Source organism: Pseudophryne corroboree, chromosome 7, assembly GCF_028390025.1.
Source record: "Pseudophryne corroboree isolate aPseCor3 chromosome 7, aPseCor3.hap2, whole genome shotgun sequence".
Lineage (NCBI taxonomy): Eukaryota > Metazoa > Chordata > Amphibia > Anura > Myobatrachidae > Pseudophryne > Pseudophryne corroboree.
Genome location: NC_086450.1, coordinates 202,996,434 through 203,009,664, shown reverse-complemented (window position 1 = coordinate 203,009,664; position 13,231 = coordinate 202,996,434).

The following is a 13,231-nucleotide window of genomic DNA, read 5'->3' as shown; positions in this document are numbered from 1 at the left end:
TATAATATATACCACCTAACCGTGGTATTTTTTTTTCTTTCTTTATACCGTCGTCATAGTGTCATACTAGTTGTTACGAGTATACTACTATCTCTTTATCAACCAGTGTACAGTGCGGTAGTTCACGGCTGTGGCTACCTCTGTGTCGGCAGTCGGCAGGCAGTCCGTCCATCCATAATTGTATTATTATTATAATATATACCACCTAACTGTGGTATTTTTTTTTCTTTCTTTATACCGTCGTCATAGTGTCATACTAGTTGTTACGAGTATACTACTATCTCTTTATCAACCAGTGTACAGTGCGGTAGTTCACGGCTGTGGCTACCTCTGTGTCGGCAGTCGGCAGGCAGTCCGTCCATCCATAATTGTATTATTATTATAATATATACCACCTAACCGTGGTTTTTTTATACCACCTAACCGTGGCAGTCCGTCCATAATTGTATACTAGTATCCAATCCATCCATCTCCATTGTTTACCTGAGGTGCCTTTTAGTTCTGCCTATAAAATATGGAGAACAAAAAAGTTGAGGTTCCAAAATTAGGGAAAGATCAAGATCCACTTCCACCTCGTGCTGAAGCTGCTGCCACTAGTCATGGCCGAGACGATGAAATGCCAGCAACGTCGTCTGCCAAGGCCGATGCCCAATGTCATAGTACAGAGCATGTCAAATCCAAAACACCAAATATCAGAAAAAAAAGGACTCCAAAACCTAAAATAAAATTGTCGGAGGAGAAGCGTAAACTTGCCAATATGCCATTTACCACACGGAGTGGCAAGGAACGGCTGAGGCCCTGGCCTATGTTCATGGCTAGTGGTTCAGCTTCACATGAGGATGGAAGCACTCAGCCTCTCGCTAGAAAACTGAAAAGACTCAAGCTGGCAAAAGCACCGCAAAGAACTGTGCGTTCTTTGAAATCCCAAATCCACAAGGAGAGTCCAATTGTGTCGTTTGCGATGCCTGACCTTCCCAACACTGGACGTGAAGAGCATGCGCCTTCCACTATTTGCATGCCCCCTGCAAGTGCTGGAAGGAGACCCCGCAGTCCAGTTCCTGATAGTCAGATTGAAGATGTCAGTGTTGAAGTACACCAGGATGAGGAGGATATGGGTGTTGCTGGCGCTGGGGAGGAAATTGACCAGGAGGATTCTGATGGTGAGGTGGTTTGTTTAAGTCAGGCACCCGGGGAGACACCTGTTGTCCGTGGGAGGAATATGGCCGTTGACATGCCAGGTGAAAATACCAAAAAAATCAGCTCTTCGGTGTGGAGGTATTTCACCAGAAATGCGGACAACAGGTGTCAAGCCGTGTGTTCCCTTTGTCAAGCTGTAATAAGTAGGGGTAAGGACGTTAACCACCTCGGAACATCCTCCCTTATACGTCACCTGCAGCGCATTCATAATAAGTCAGTGACAAGTTCAAAAACTTTGGGTGACAGCGGAAGCAGTCCACTGACCAGTAAATCCCTTCCTCTTGTAACCAAGCTCACGCAAACCACCCCACCAACTCCCTCAGTGTCAATTTCCTCCTTCCCCAGGAATGCCAATAGTCCTGCAGGCCATGTCACTGGCAAGTCTGACGAGTCCTCTCCTGCCTGTGATTCCTCCGATGCATCCTTGCGTGTAACGCCTACTGCTGCTGGCGCTGCTGTTGTTGCCGCTGGGAGTCGATGGTCATCCCAGAGGGGAAGTCGTAAGCCCACTTGTACTACTTCCAGTAAGCAATTGACTGTTCAACAGTCCTTTGCGAGGAAGATGAAATATCACAGCAGTCATCCTACTGCAAAGCGGATAACTGAGTCCTTGACAACTATGTTGGTGTTAGACGTGCGTCCGGTATCCGCCGTTAGTTCACAGGGAACTAGACAATTTATTGAGGCAGTGTGCCCCCGTTACCAAATACCATCTAGGTTCCACTTCTCTAGGCAGGCGATACCGAGAATGTACACGGACGTCAGAAAAAGACTCACCAGTGTCCTAAAAAATGCAGTTGTACCCAATGTCCACTTAACCACGGACATGTGGACAAGTGGAGCAGGGCAGGGTCAGGACTATATGACTGTGACAGCCCACTGGGTAGATGTATGGACTCCCGCCGCAAGAACAGCAGCGGCGGCACCAGTAGCAGCATCTCGCAAACGCCAACTCTTTCCTAGGCAGGCTACGCTTTGTATCACCGCTTTCCAGAATACGCACACAGCTGAAAACCTCTTACGGCAACTGAGGAAGATCATCGCAGAATGGCTTACCCCAATTGGACTCTCCTGTGGATTTGTGGCATCGGACAACGCCAGCAATATTGTGTGTGCATTAAATATGGGCAAATTCCAGCACGTCCCATGTTTTGCACATACCTTGAATTTGGTGGTGCAGAATTTTTTAAAAAACGACAGGGGCGTGCAAGAGATGCTGTCGGTGGCCAGAAAAATTGCGGGACACTTTCGGCGTACAGGCACCACGTACAGAAGACTGGAGCACCACCAAAAACTACTGAACCTGCCCTGCCATCATCTGAAGCAAGAAGTGGTAACGAGGTGGAATTCAACCCTCTATATGCTTCAGAGGTTGGAGGAGCAGCAAAAGGCCATTCAAGCCTATACAATTGAGCACGATATAGGAGATGGAATGCACCTGTCTCAAGTGCAGTGGAGAATGATTTCAACGTTGTGCAAGGTTCTGATGCCCTTTGAACTTGCCACACGTGAAGTCAGTTCAGACACTGCCAGCCTGAGTCAGGTCATTCCCCTCATCAGGCTTTTGCAGAAGAAGCTGGAGGCATTGAAGAAGGAGCTAACACGGAGCGATTCCGCTAGGCATGTGGGACTTGTGGATGCAGCCCTTAATTCGCTTAACAAGGATTCACGGGTGGTCAATCTGTTGAAATCAGAGCACTACATTTTGGCCACCGTGCTCGATCCTAGATTTAAAGCCTACCTTGGATCTCTCTTTCCGGCAGACACAGGTCTGCTGGGGTTGAAAGACCTGCTGGTGACAAAATTGTCAAGTCAAGCGGAACGCGACCTGTCAACATCTCCTCCTTCACATTCTCCCGCAACTGGGGGTGCGAGGAAAAGGCTCAGAATTCCGAGCCCACCCGCTGGCGGTGATGCAGGGCAGTCTGGAGCGACTGCTGATGCTGACATCTGGTCCGGACTGAAGGACCTGACAACGATTACGGACATGTCGTCTACTGTCACTGCATATGATTCTCTCAACATTGATAGAATGGTGGAGGATTATATGAGTGACCGCATCCAAGTAGGCACGTCACACAGTCCGTACTTATACTGGCAGGAAAAAGAGGCAATTTGGAGGCCCTTGCACAAACTGGCTTTATTCTACCTAAGTTGCCCTCCCACAAGTGTGTACTCCGAAAGAGTGTTTAGTGCCGCCGCTCACCTTGTCAGCAATCGGCGTACGAGGTTACATCCAGAAAATGTGGAGAAGATGATGTTCATTAAAATGAATTATAATCAATTCCTCCGCGGAGACATTGACCAGCAGCAATTGCCTCCACAAAGTACACAGGGAGCTGAGATGGTGGATTCCAGTGGGGACGAATTGATAATCTGTGAGGAGGGGGATGTACACGGTGATATATCGGAGGGTGAAGATGAGGTGGACATCTTGCCTCTGTAGAGCCAGTTTGTGCAAGGAGAGATTAATTGCTTCTTTTTTGGGGGGGGTCCAAACCAACCCGTCATATCAGTCACAGTCGTGTGGCAGACCCTGTCACTGAAATGATGGGTTGGTTAAAGTGTGCATGTCCTGTTTTGTTTATACAACATAAGGGTGGGTGGGAGGGCCCAAGGATAATTCCATCTTGCACCTCTTTTTTCTTTTCTTTTTCTTTGCATCATGTGCTGATTGGGGAGGGTTTTTTGGAAGGGACATCCTGCGTGACACTGCAGTGCCACTCCTAGATGGGCCCGGTGTTTGTGTCGGCCACTAGGGTCGCTTATCTTTCTCACACAGTCAGCTACCTCATTGCGCCTCTTTTTTTCTTTGCGTCATGTGCTGTTTGGGGAGGGTTTTTTGGAAGGGACATCCTGCGTGACACTGCAGTGCCACTCCTAGATGGGCCCGGTGTTTGTGTCGGCCACTAGGGTCGCTTATCTTACTCACACAGCGACCTCGGTGCAAATTTTAGGACTAAAAATAATATTGTGAGGTGTGATGTGTTCAGAATAGGCTGAAAATGAGTGTAAATTATGTTTTTTGAGGTTAATAATACTTTGGGATCAAAATTACCCCCAAATTCTATGATTTAAGCTGTTTTTTAATCCAAAACACACCCGAATCCGACAAAAAAAATTCGGTGAGGTTTTGCCAAAACGCGGTCGAACCCAAAACACGGCCGCGGAACCGAACCCAAAACCAAAACACAAAACCCGAAAAAAAACCCGAAAAAAACCCGAAAAATTTCAGGCGCTCATCTCTAGAATACACTTGATAAATGTTACTTCAATACTGATTGGTTGTCATGGGCAACTTCTCCACTGACTCACTTTTCACGGCTTCACGAGTAGACCCCAACTTATCTCTCAGTAATGGTGATACTGTACCTCTTCTATAGATACCAATTATACTGGCTATACATTTTTTACCCGCTGGTTAGTGACTGGCTAACACCATTATCAATCACTGTGAGTATTGCTTTTCTCATTTGATAATATAATTGTCTTTTACAATCTAATATAGGGTTGTGCAGACCCCAAACACGGTCCTCAAGGCACCCTGACGGTCCAAGTTTTAAACACATCTGTGGCTCAGCACAGATGGTTAAATGAGATTTACTGAGGTACTAAAAAGTCACCTGTGCCCAAGCATGGATATACTTAAAAATTGGACCCTTAGGGTGCCTTGAGGACCGCATTTGGAAACCTCTGGGTTCTGGGGGTGCACACTAATTGTTACTATTAAACTTGTAGGACTCCATTTGTGGCCAGCCCCCCAAAATTAAGATTTCTTTATTTGCACACATATACTGTTAGTGAGTCACCAGGATGGGCTCTGATAGGAGTGCATACCGCCAATCACTGAGAAGGAATGTGATTGCATTGAGTACCATGTATGCATTGATGCCGGCTGATGGAAGGGGAGGGCAACACCATCTATTTTGCATCCAAGTGCCTGGTATGAATTTATTCCCCTATGCCAGCCATCATTGACACTAGCAGAGGTGCAAATCCAGAGGACTCTAAGTAACATTGAGCCTGCTGTCACTGACATCAGCAGGAGTCCAGAGCCTGAGAACCCGTCCAGCATGGACATCAGGCAGGTGGAAGGATGCCAGAAGATGGGCAAGAGGCAAGATAAGAGGTGTAATGAAGTCAAATGTTACATCAAAGTTAGTCTTGACTGAATTTGTTTGTACCGCACTGGACTAACCAGAACAGTTTATGCACTAAGCGATGTTGCTTTATAGTGGTATATCACTCACCTGTAGTTTCAGAATATATTTTCAGATTTAAAAAACACAGATGTGTCTCCATACATCTAGCCTCAATACGCCATGCAGTGAGATGTCTGGCATGAGAGAGCAGTCAGGTCCCGCGCAACTCTGCTGACGTTTGGTGTCCTTTTTGCCAAAAATGTGTCTTAGTAAAAAGACAATGTGACTTGAATGCACAAGGCGACTGTGCGTGACTGAGACTGTATACAGGGCAGAAAAAACATAATTAGAAGAAAGCTGCAGATGCTACATTCTATTATTATTATTATTATTATTATTGTTTATATGGTGCCACAAGGGTTCCGCAGCACCCAATTACAGAGTATATATGCACATAATCAAAACAGGAAAACAGTGACTTACAGTTGAAGACAATATAGGACAAGTACAAGGTAACTAAGCATAACTACACCAGTAGACGACATAGAGATAACTTTCAAGGTGGCCAAAAAACTGCAGGATTTGGGCAGTTGAGGATTATTAAAGTAAGAAAAGGATAAGCACATGAGGGAAGAGGGCCCTGCTCGTGAGAGCTTACATTCTAAAGGGGAGGGGCAGACAGACAGGGGTGACACAGATGGGGTAGACCAAGCATGGGACAGAGGGTTAGGATGAGATTTGGCTGGGTTTGGTAAAGAAGTAGAACTTAAGAGCCCATTTGAAGTTTTGTAGGGAGGTGGAGAGTCTGAGGGGGAGAGGTAAAGAATTCCAGAGAAAGGAAGCAGCATGTGAAAAATCTTGGAGATAGGAGTGGGAGGAAGTAATCAGAAGACAGGAGAGTCGGCCTGCATTAGCAGAATGAAGAGGACGGGTGGGAGAGTAAAGGGAGATAAGGTCAGAGATGTAAATGGGAGAGAAGTGGGTGAGTGCTTTGTAAGTGAGTGTGAGAAGTTGAAATGGATTCTGAAAGGGAAGAGAAGCCAGTTAAGGGCTTGTAGGAGAGGGGAGGTGGATGTAGTACGTTTGGTGCGGAAGATGAGCCGGGCTGCAGCATTGAGGATAGATTGGAGTGGAGAGAGGTAATTGTCAGGGAGGCCAATTAGGAGGAGATTACAATAATCCAGTCTGAAGTTACAAAGAAAAAGAGAGACTCTGTGTTGGGGCACGCTTGAAAAATAAAACTGAACTTTTAATTAGAATCTAAGTAAAATCATGGTACACAGATAAACACACATATATATATATATATATATATATATATTTATGACACTATAGGAGAAGGCCATAGAGTTGCTATAGCTTTTCTCCACTTGTGTTCTTTGTTAAGAGAAATTATTCTCACTCAAGAGATAATTACTGTTATGCTGAAATTTAATTTCAAATATTTTCACCCCAGGTGTCACTGTCACCTTTAATAGTCTTAACAAATTGAGATTGTTTACTCCTAATTATCTCTTGAGTGAGAATAATTTCTCTTAACAAAGAACACAAGTGGAGAAAAGCTATAACAACTCTATGGCCTTTTCCTATAGTGTCATAAATATATATATGTGTGTTTATCTGTGTACCATGATTTTACTTAGATTCTAATTAAAAGTTAAGTTTTATTTTTCAAGCGTGCCCCAAAACAGAGTCTCTCTTTTTCTTTGTAACTTCGATATGTACTATTGACTCTGGGTGCACCACCAACAACAGTAACTCCTTGATTACCTATACAGGCATTTCTTATGCTTATGCACTGTTGGTTCACAAGGGACAAATTTTATAAGAGCCCATTGTTATGAAATTTCCATAGTCCTGTGCGGCACCAAATTAACCTTCTTTCCAATAATCCAGTCTGGAAATAATCAGTGAGTGAATAATGGTCTTGGTGGCATCCTGGGTGAGAAAGGGTCTGATCCTGGAAATGTTTTTGAGATGAAAATGACAGGTTTGTGAGAGGTGTTGAATATGCGGTTTGAAGGAGAGGGAGGAGTCAAGGACTATGCTAAGACAGCGTACTTGGGGCTAGAGTAGATAGTTGTGCAACCAATGGATAATGAGATTGTGGGAGGTGAGGTTGTGCGGGAGGGTGGGAAGATGATCAGCTCAGTCTTAGACATGTTGACTTTAAGAAAGCGCTAGGACATACAGGAAGAGATAGCATAGAGACAGTTGGAGGTACGAGTGAGGAGAGCTGGGGAGAGGTCAGGGGAGGAAAGGTAGATTTGAGTGTCATTAGCATAGAGGTGATATTGAACTAATGAGTTAACCTAAAGAGGACGTATAGATAGAGAAAAGGAGATGACCAAGAACAGAGCCTTGGGGGACACCAACAGTTAGTGCAAGTGGAGGGGGGGGTAGTGTCATGAGAGGAGACAGAGAAGGAACGATCAGAGAGGTAGGAGGACAACCAGGAGGTGGCAGTATCACGCAGACCAAGAGAGTGAAGGATTTGCAGGGTGGTCCACAGTGTCAAAAGCAGCAGAGAGGTCAAGAAGAATAAGCAGAGAGTAGTGGCCCTTAGATTTGGCTGCTTGGAGATCATTGCAGACTTTTGTGAGGGCAGTTTCAGTGGAGTGAAGAGAATGGAAACCAGACTGGAATGGGTCAAGCAGTGAGTGAGAGGAAAGACAGGCAGTGAGGCGATTATAGACAATATGCTCAAGGAGTTTGGAGGCAAAAGGAAGGAGAGAGATGGGTCGATATTTGGAGAGAGTGTTTGGATCAAGGGTAGGTTTTTTAAGAATAGGGGAGACAAGAGCATGCTTGAAGGCAGAGGGGACAGTGCCTGATGAGAGGGAGAGATTGAGAAGGTGGGCAAGATGGGAACAGGAAGAAGGAGAGAGGTAGCGGAGGAGGTGGGAGGGGATAGGGTCAAGTGGGGAGGAGGTGGGGGAGGAACAGATGAGGGCCATGACTTCCTCACCAGATACATGGGAGAAAGATGTCAGAGTTGGTGAGAGGGAAGGGGAGGGGTGGCAAGAGATGGGTGGTGGCTGGTTGCTGGTCTGGTGGGATGTGATGTCCTGACATATGGAGTCAATCGTGGATGTGAAATAAGTGGCAAAGTCAAGAGCAGACAATGAGGAAGGGAGAGATGGTGTTGGTGGACAGAGGAGGGAGATAACAGTGGCAAAGAGGCGACGGGGGTTGGAAGACTGGGTAGAGATGAGAATTTTGAAGTATGATTGTTTAGTGAGGGAAAGGGCAGTACTGAAGAATGAGAGCATACATTTAAAATGGAGGAAGTCTGCCTTAAAGCGTGATTTCCTCCACTGTCGCTCGGCAGTATGTGAGCATTTTTGTAGATATCTGGTGCATTTAGTGTGCCAGGGTTGAGGTGTTGATCTGCGAGGGTGAATAGTGGTTGGTGGAGCAACAGAGTCAAGAGCAGAAGTAAGAGATGCATTTTATAGGGATTTGGCTTGTTCAGGGCATGTGAGATAGAGAAAAGGAGAGAGAAGTGAGTCAAACACCGAGGATAGGGATGAGGTGTCAATAGCCTCAATGTTACGCTTAGTGATGATAGCCTTAGGAGGGAGATATGGGGAAGCAGAGATAGATAAGTTGAAAGAGAGCAGGTGGTGGTCAGAGAGGGGAAAAGGGGAATTGGAGAAATCAGAAATATCACAGCGGTGAGTGAAAACCTGATCCAGTGAGCTTCTGTTCACATGGGAGGGTGAGGTGGTCCACTGGAAGAGACCAAGTGAAGAGGTGAGGTTAAGGAGTCTAGAGGCAGGTGATTTTGTGGGATTATCGATAGGGATGTTGAAATCACCTAGGATAATGGAGGGAATGTCAGAAGAGAGGAAGTGAGGTGGCCAGGAATCAAAGAAAGTTGTCGAGGAATTTGGAGTAAATGCCCGGTGGATGGTTAATGACAGCAACTCGAAGATTAGTAAATTGGTCTCGCATGGACCTCAAATGTAGAGCATGTAAGGGATGGTTCTGGAGGTATAAGTTGGTTCTGGAGGTATAATTTTCAGCAAAAAAAGAAGCAAAGAAGATGCCCAATGAGGATACATCTGTAGATTGTTCCCTTCATCTGAATCTAGCACTGCCAGGGCATGAAAGCTTCCATCTTGTCAGCTAATTACAATTCCTCCAATTCCGGCTCTGAGCTCTAGCACATGACTCTTGTGTCAAATCCACAGCCAGTGCACGCTATTTATGTCTTTCCCTGCTCACCTCTTATTGCCAGTGTAACTTCTGCTGAAACCTGCCTGTTGTTCTTGACTACTGATTCCAGAGTTTTGCTCCACAGTACAGTATTTTATCCATCTCCTGCTATGTAACATTTCAGTACCAGCATGTCCTGCTTTGTTGTGTACTCATTCTTATTTTTTCCAGCTGCAGGCTGTATTGGGCTGGGTATGTGTGACCGGCGGCCAGGAGACCACCAGTCACAATACCGATGGCGGGATCCCTGCCTTTAGGTGCCCGGCGAGGGGGGGGGGGGGTTTGGTCAAGCGCAACGTTTGGGTATTGTTTGTTTAGGCGTTATCATTCATGCAATGCAAGCCACGCTTCACTAATGACGTCATTATGTCAACGCTTTTTTCATCCCCCTTGGGGAGGTTTATTACAATTCTAATTGCGTAGTTTCCCTATTTTCCACCTGCAGAATACCTATGTTAAATTTCATCTTCCTAACATATCGGGAAGTAAGACAATTAGTGATGAGTCAGCAGTCCGTGAGTGAGTGAGGGAGAGAGTTATTTCGCATTTTTGTAGTTTATTAAATTCTACACACTGGAGGTGCAATACAAATGTTGATCTGATTGTCTGCTTGGGTGTTATCGTTCAAGCAACTCAAGCTACACATTGGTAATGATGTCATAATTTGAACCCCCTTTTCATCCCCTTAGGGAAGGTTTATTAAAAGGGTTGGGTATGTGTGACCTCACAATACCGACAGCGGAATCACAGCTGTTGGGTGGTCAGCGGGGATGGTGAGTGGAATGAAGCCCCTTGCGGGCTCGCTGTGCTCATCATGCAGCTGGTTCGGAGGCTCACTACGCTCGCCACAGGTTCTATTCCCACTCTATGGGTGTCATGGACACCCTCGAGTGGGAATAGTCCCTGTTGGTCGGCATGCCGACCATCGGAATAGTGAGGGTTCGGGATGTAGGTACCGATATTGTGACATACATCCTGCTGTATTGTACCAGCACTATCCACACCACTGTAGTGCTGACTTTCAAGGTGCATTACAGATGCTGGTTGCTGTTGTATTACAGGTGCTATGTACGAGGTTGCAATTTCTTAAAGCATGCAAGATTGCAATAATATGTAATAGACTTTGAATACAGGTAAACTCGCATCAAACTCATAATACCCATTCTCTCACCAGCAAAACATGCCATTCAGATGTTACCCATGTAAAACATGCAACTCCCTGGATGTAATAGGCTGCAAGTCATAAACACTACACACAACTCACAAAAATATACTTGCAAAATAATAGTCTGGTCTCAGGGCAGCGAATTCAATGTGCAAGTTTACTGTAAATCAACATCTGAGGTCTATTAACACAGAAGTTGCCCTTTAACACAAATCAAATCCTTATATCAACCACGCCTACCTTTCACCTGTGTGGGTGTAGTAATGGTGAATTTTCTGAATTCCTATGTCTGGACTTCTGACTATTGAGGAGCAGTACAAGATGCATGAAGAGACCAGCATCCTATTAGGGAATGTGCCAAAAGAACCTATAGATTGCGGATGGGCATTGACTCCTTTTCAGATCTGGAGATGGTACAGCTTTTCAGATTAAACTGCACAAACCTCCTGAACTTACTGTATATGTAAGTAAAAGAAGATTTAAGGCTATATGCAATTAGCGGCGAATCGCAGCAATTTTTCGACCGTATTTTAATTCGACACAATTCGACCGTCTAATTTCGGCAAGTGGGTGCCGAAATTGACCATATTCAATAAAAAACGGATTCGACAGTCCCGCTGACTAAAAACGGCCGATTTGACGGATTTTGTTCCGATTTTTAAAAAACGGGAAAAAACCCGAAAAAAAATTGGGGGGGGGGGGGGGGGTTTGGGGGGGTCCCCCCTCCAAAGCATAACCAGCCTCGGGCTCTTCGAGCTGGTCCTGGTTCTAAAAATCCGGGGGAAAAAATGTCATGGGATCCCCCGTATTTTTAAAACCAGCACCGGGCTCTGCGCCTGGTGCTGGTGCAAAAAATATGGGGTACAAAAAGAGTAGGGGTCCCCCGTATTTTTTACACCAGCATCGGGCTCCACTAGCTGGACAGATAATGCCACAGCCGGGGGTCACTTTTATACAGCGCCCTGCGGCCGTGGCATTAAATATCCAACTAGTCACCCCTGGCCGGGGTACCCTGGGGGAGTGGGGACCCCTTCAATCAAGGGGTCCCCCACCCAGCCACCCAAGGGCCAGGGGTGAAGCCCGAGGCTGTCCCCCCCATCCAAGGGCTGCGGATGGGGGGCTGATAGCCTTTGGAAAAATGAAAGAATATTGTTTTTCCAGTAGTACTACAAGTCCCAGTAAGCCTCCCCCGCAAGCTGGTACTTGGAGAACCACAAGTACCAGCATGCGGGAGAAAAACGGGCCCGCTGGTACCTGTAGTTCTACTGGAAAAAAAATACCCAAATAAAAACAGGAAACACACACCGTGAAAGTAAAACTTTATTTCATACATGCCGACACATACATACTTACCTATGTTGACCCGCCGACTGCCACGCCCCCCGGGGTACCTGTGAAAAAAATTATACTCACCTCAATCCAGTGTCCAGGTTATAATCCACGTACTTGGCAAAAAAAAAAAAAAAAAACAAACACCCGGACCAAACGGACTGAAAGGGGTCTCATGTTTACACATGGGACCCCTTTCCACGAATGCCGGGACCCCACGTGACTGCTGTCACAGAAGGTCCCTTCAGCCAATCAGGAAGCGCTACTTCGTGGCACTCACCTGATTGGCTGTATGCGCATCTGCTGTCAGACAGCGCATCGCACAGCTCCCTCCATTAGTTTCAATGGTGGGAACTTTGCGGGTAGCGGTGGGGTTACCCGCGGTCAGCCACTGACTGCGGGTGACCTCACCGCTGACGCAAAGTTCCCACCATTGAATGTAATGGAGAGGCTTTGCGATGCGCTATCTGACAGCAGACGCGCATACAGCCAATCAGCAGAGTGCCAGGACGTTGCGCTCGCTGATTGGCTGAAGAGACCTTTCTGTGACAGCATTCACGGGGGGGGTCTCTGCATTCGTGGAAAGGGGTCCCATGTGTAAACATGGGACCCCTTTCAGTCTGTTTGGTCCGGGTTGTTGTTTTGCCAAGTACGTGGATTATAACCTGGACACTGGATCAAGTGAGTATAATTTTATTCACAGGTACCCCGGATTCTACTTGGACAAGTGGACCGAACGTCGTGTCAACATAGGTAAGTATGTGTGTGTCGGCAGGTGTGAAATAAAGTTGTACTTTCAAGGTGTGCGTGTCCTGTTTTTATTTGGGTATTTTTTTTCCAGTAGAACTACAGGTACCAGCGGGCCCGTTTTTCTCCCGCATGCTGGTACTTGTGGTTCTCCAAGTACCAGCTTGCGGGGGAGGCTTGCTGGGACTTGTAGTACTACTGGAAAAACAATATTCTTTCATTTTTCCAAAGGCTATCAGCCCCCCATCCGCAGCCCTTGGATGGGGGGGACAGCCTCGGGCTTCACCCCTGGCCCTTGGGTGGCTGGGGGGACGACCCCTTGATTGAAGGGGTCCCCTCTACCCCATGGGTACCCCGGCCAGGGGTGACTAGTTGGATATTTAATGCCACGGCCGCAGGGCGCTGTATAAAAGTAACCCCCGGCTGTGGC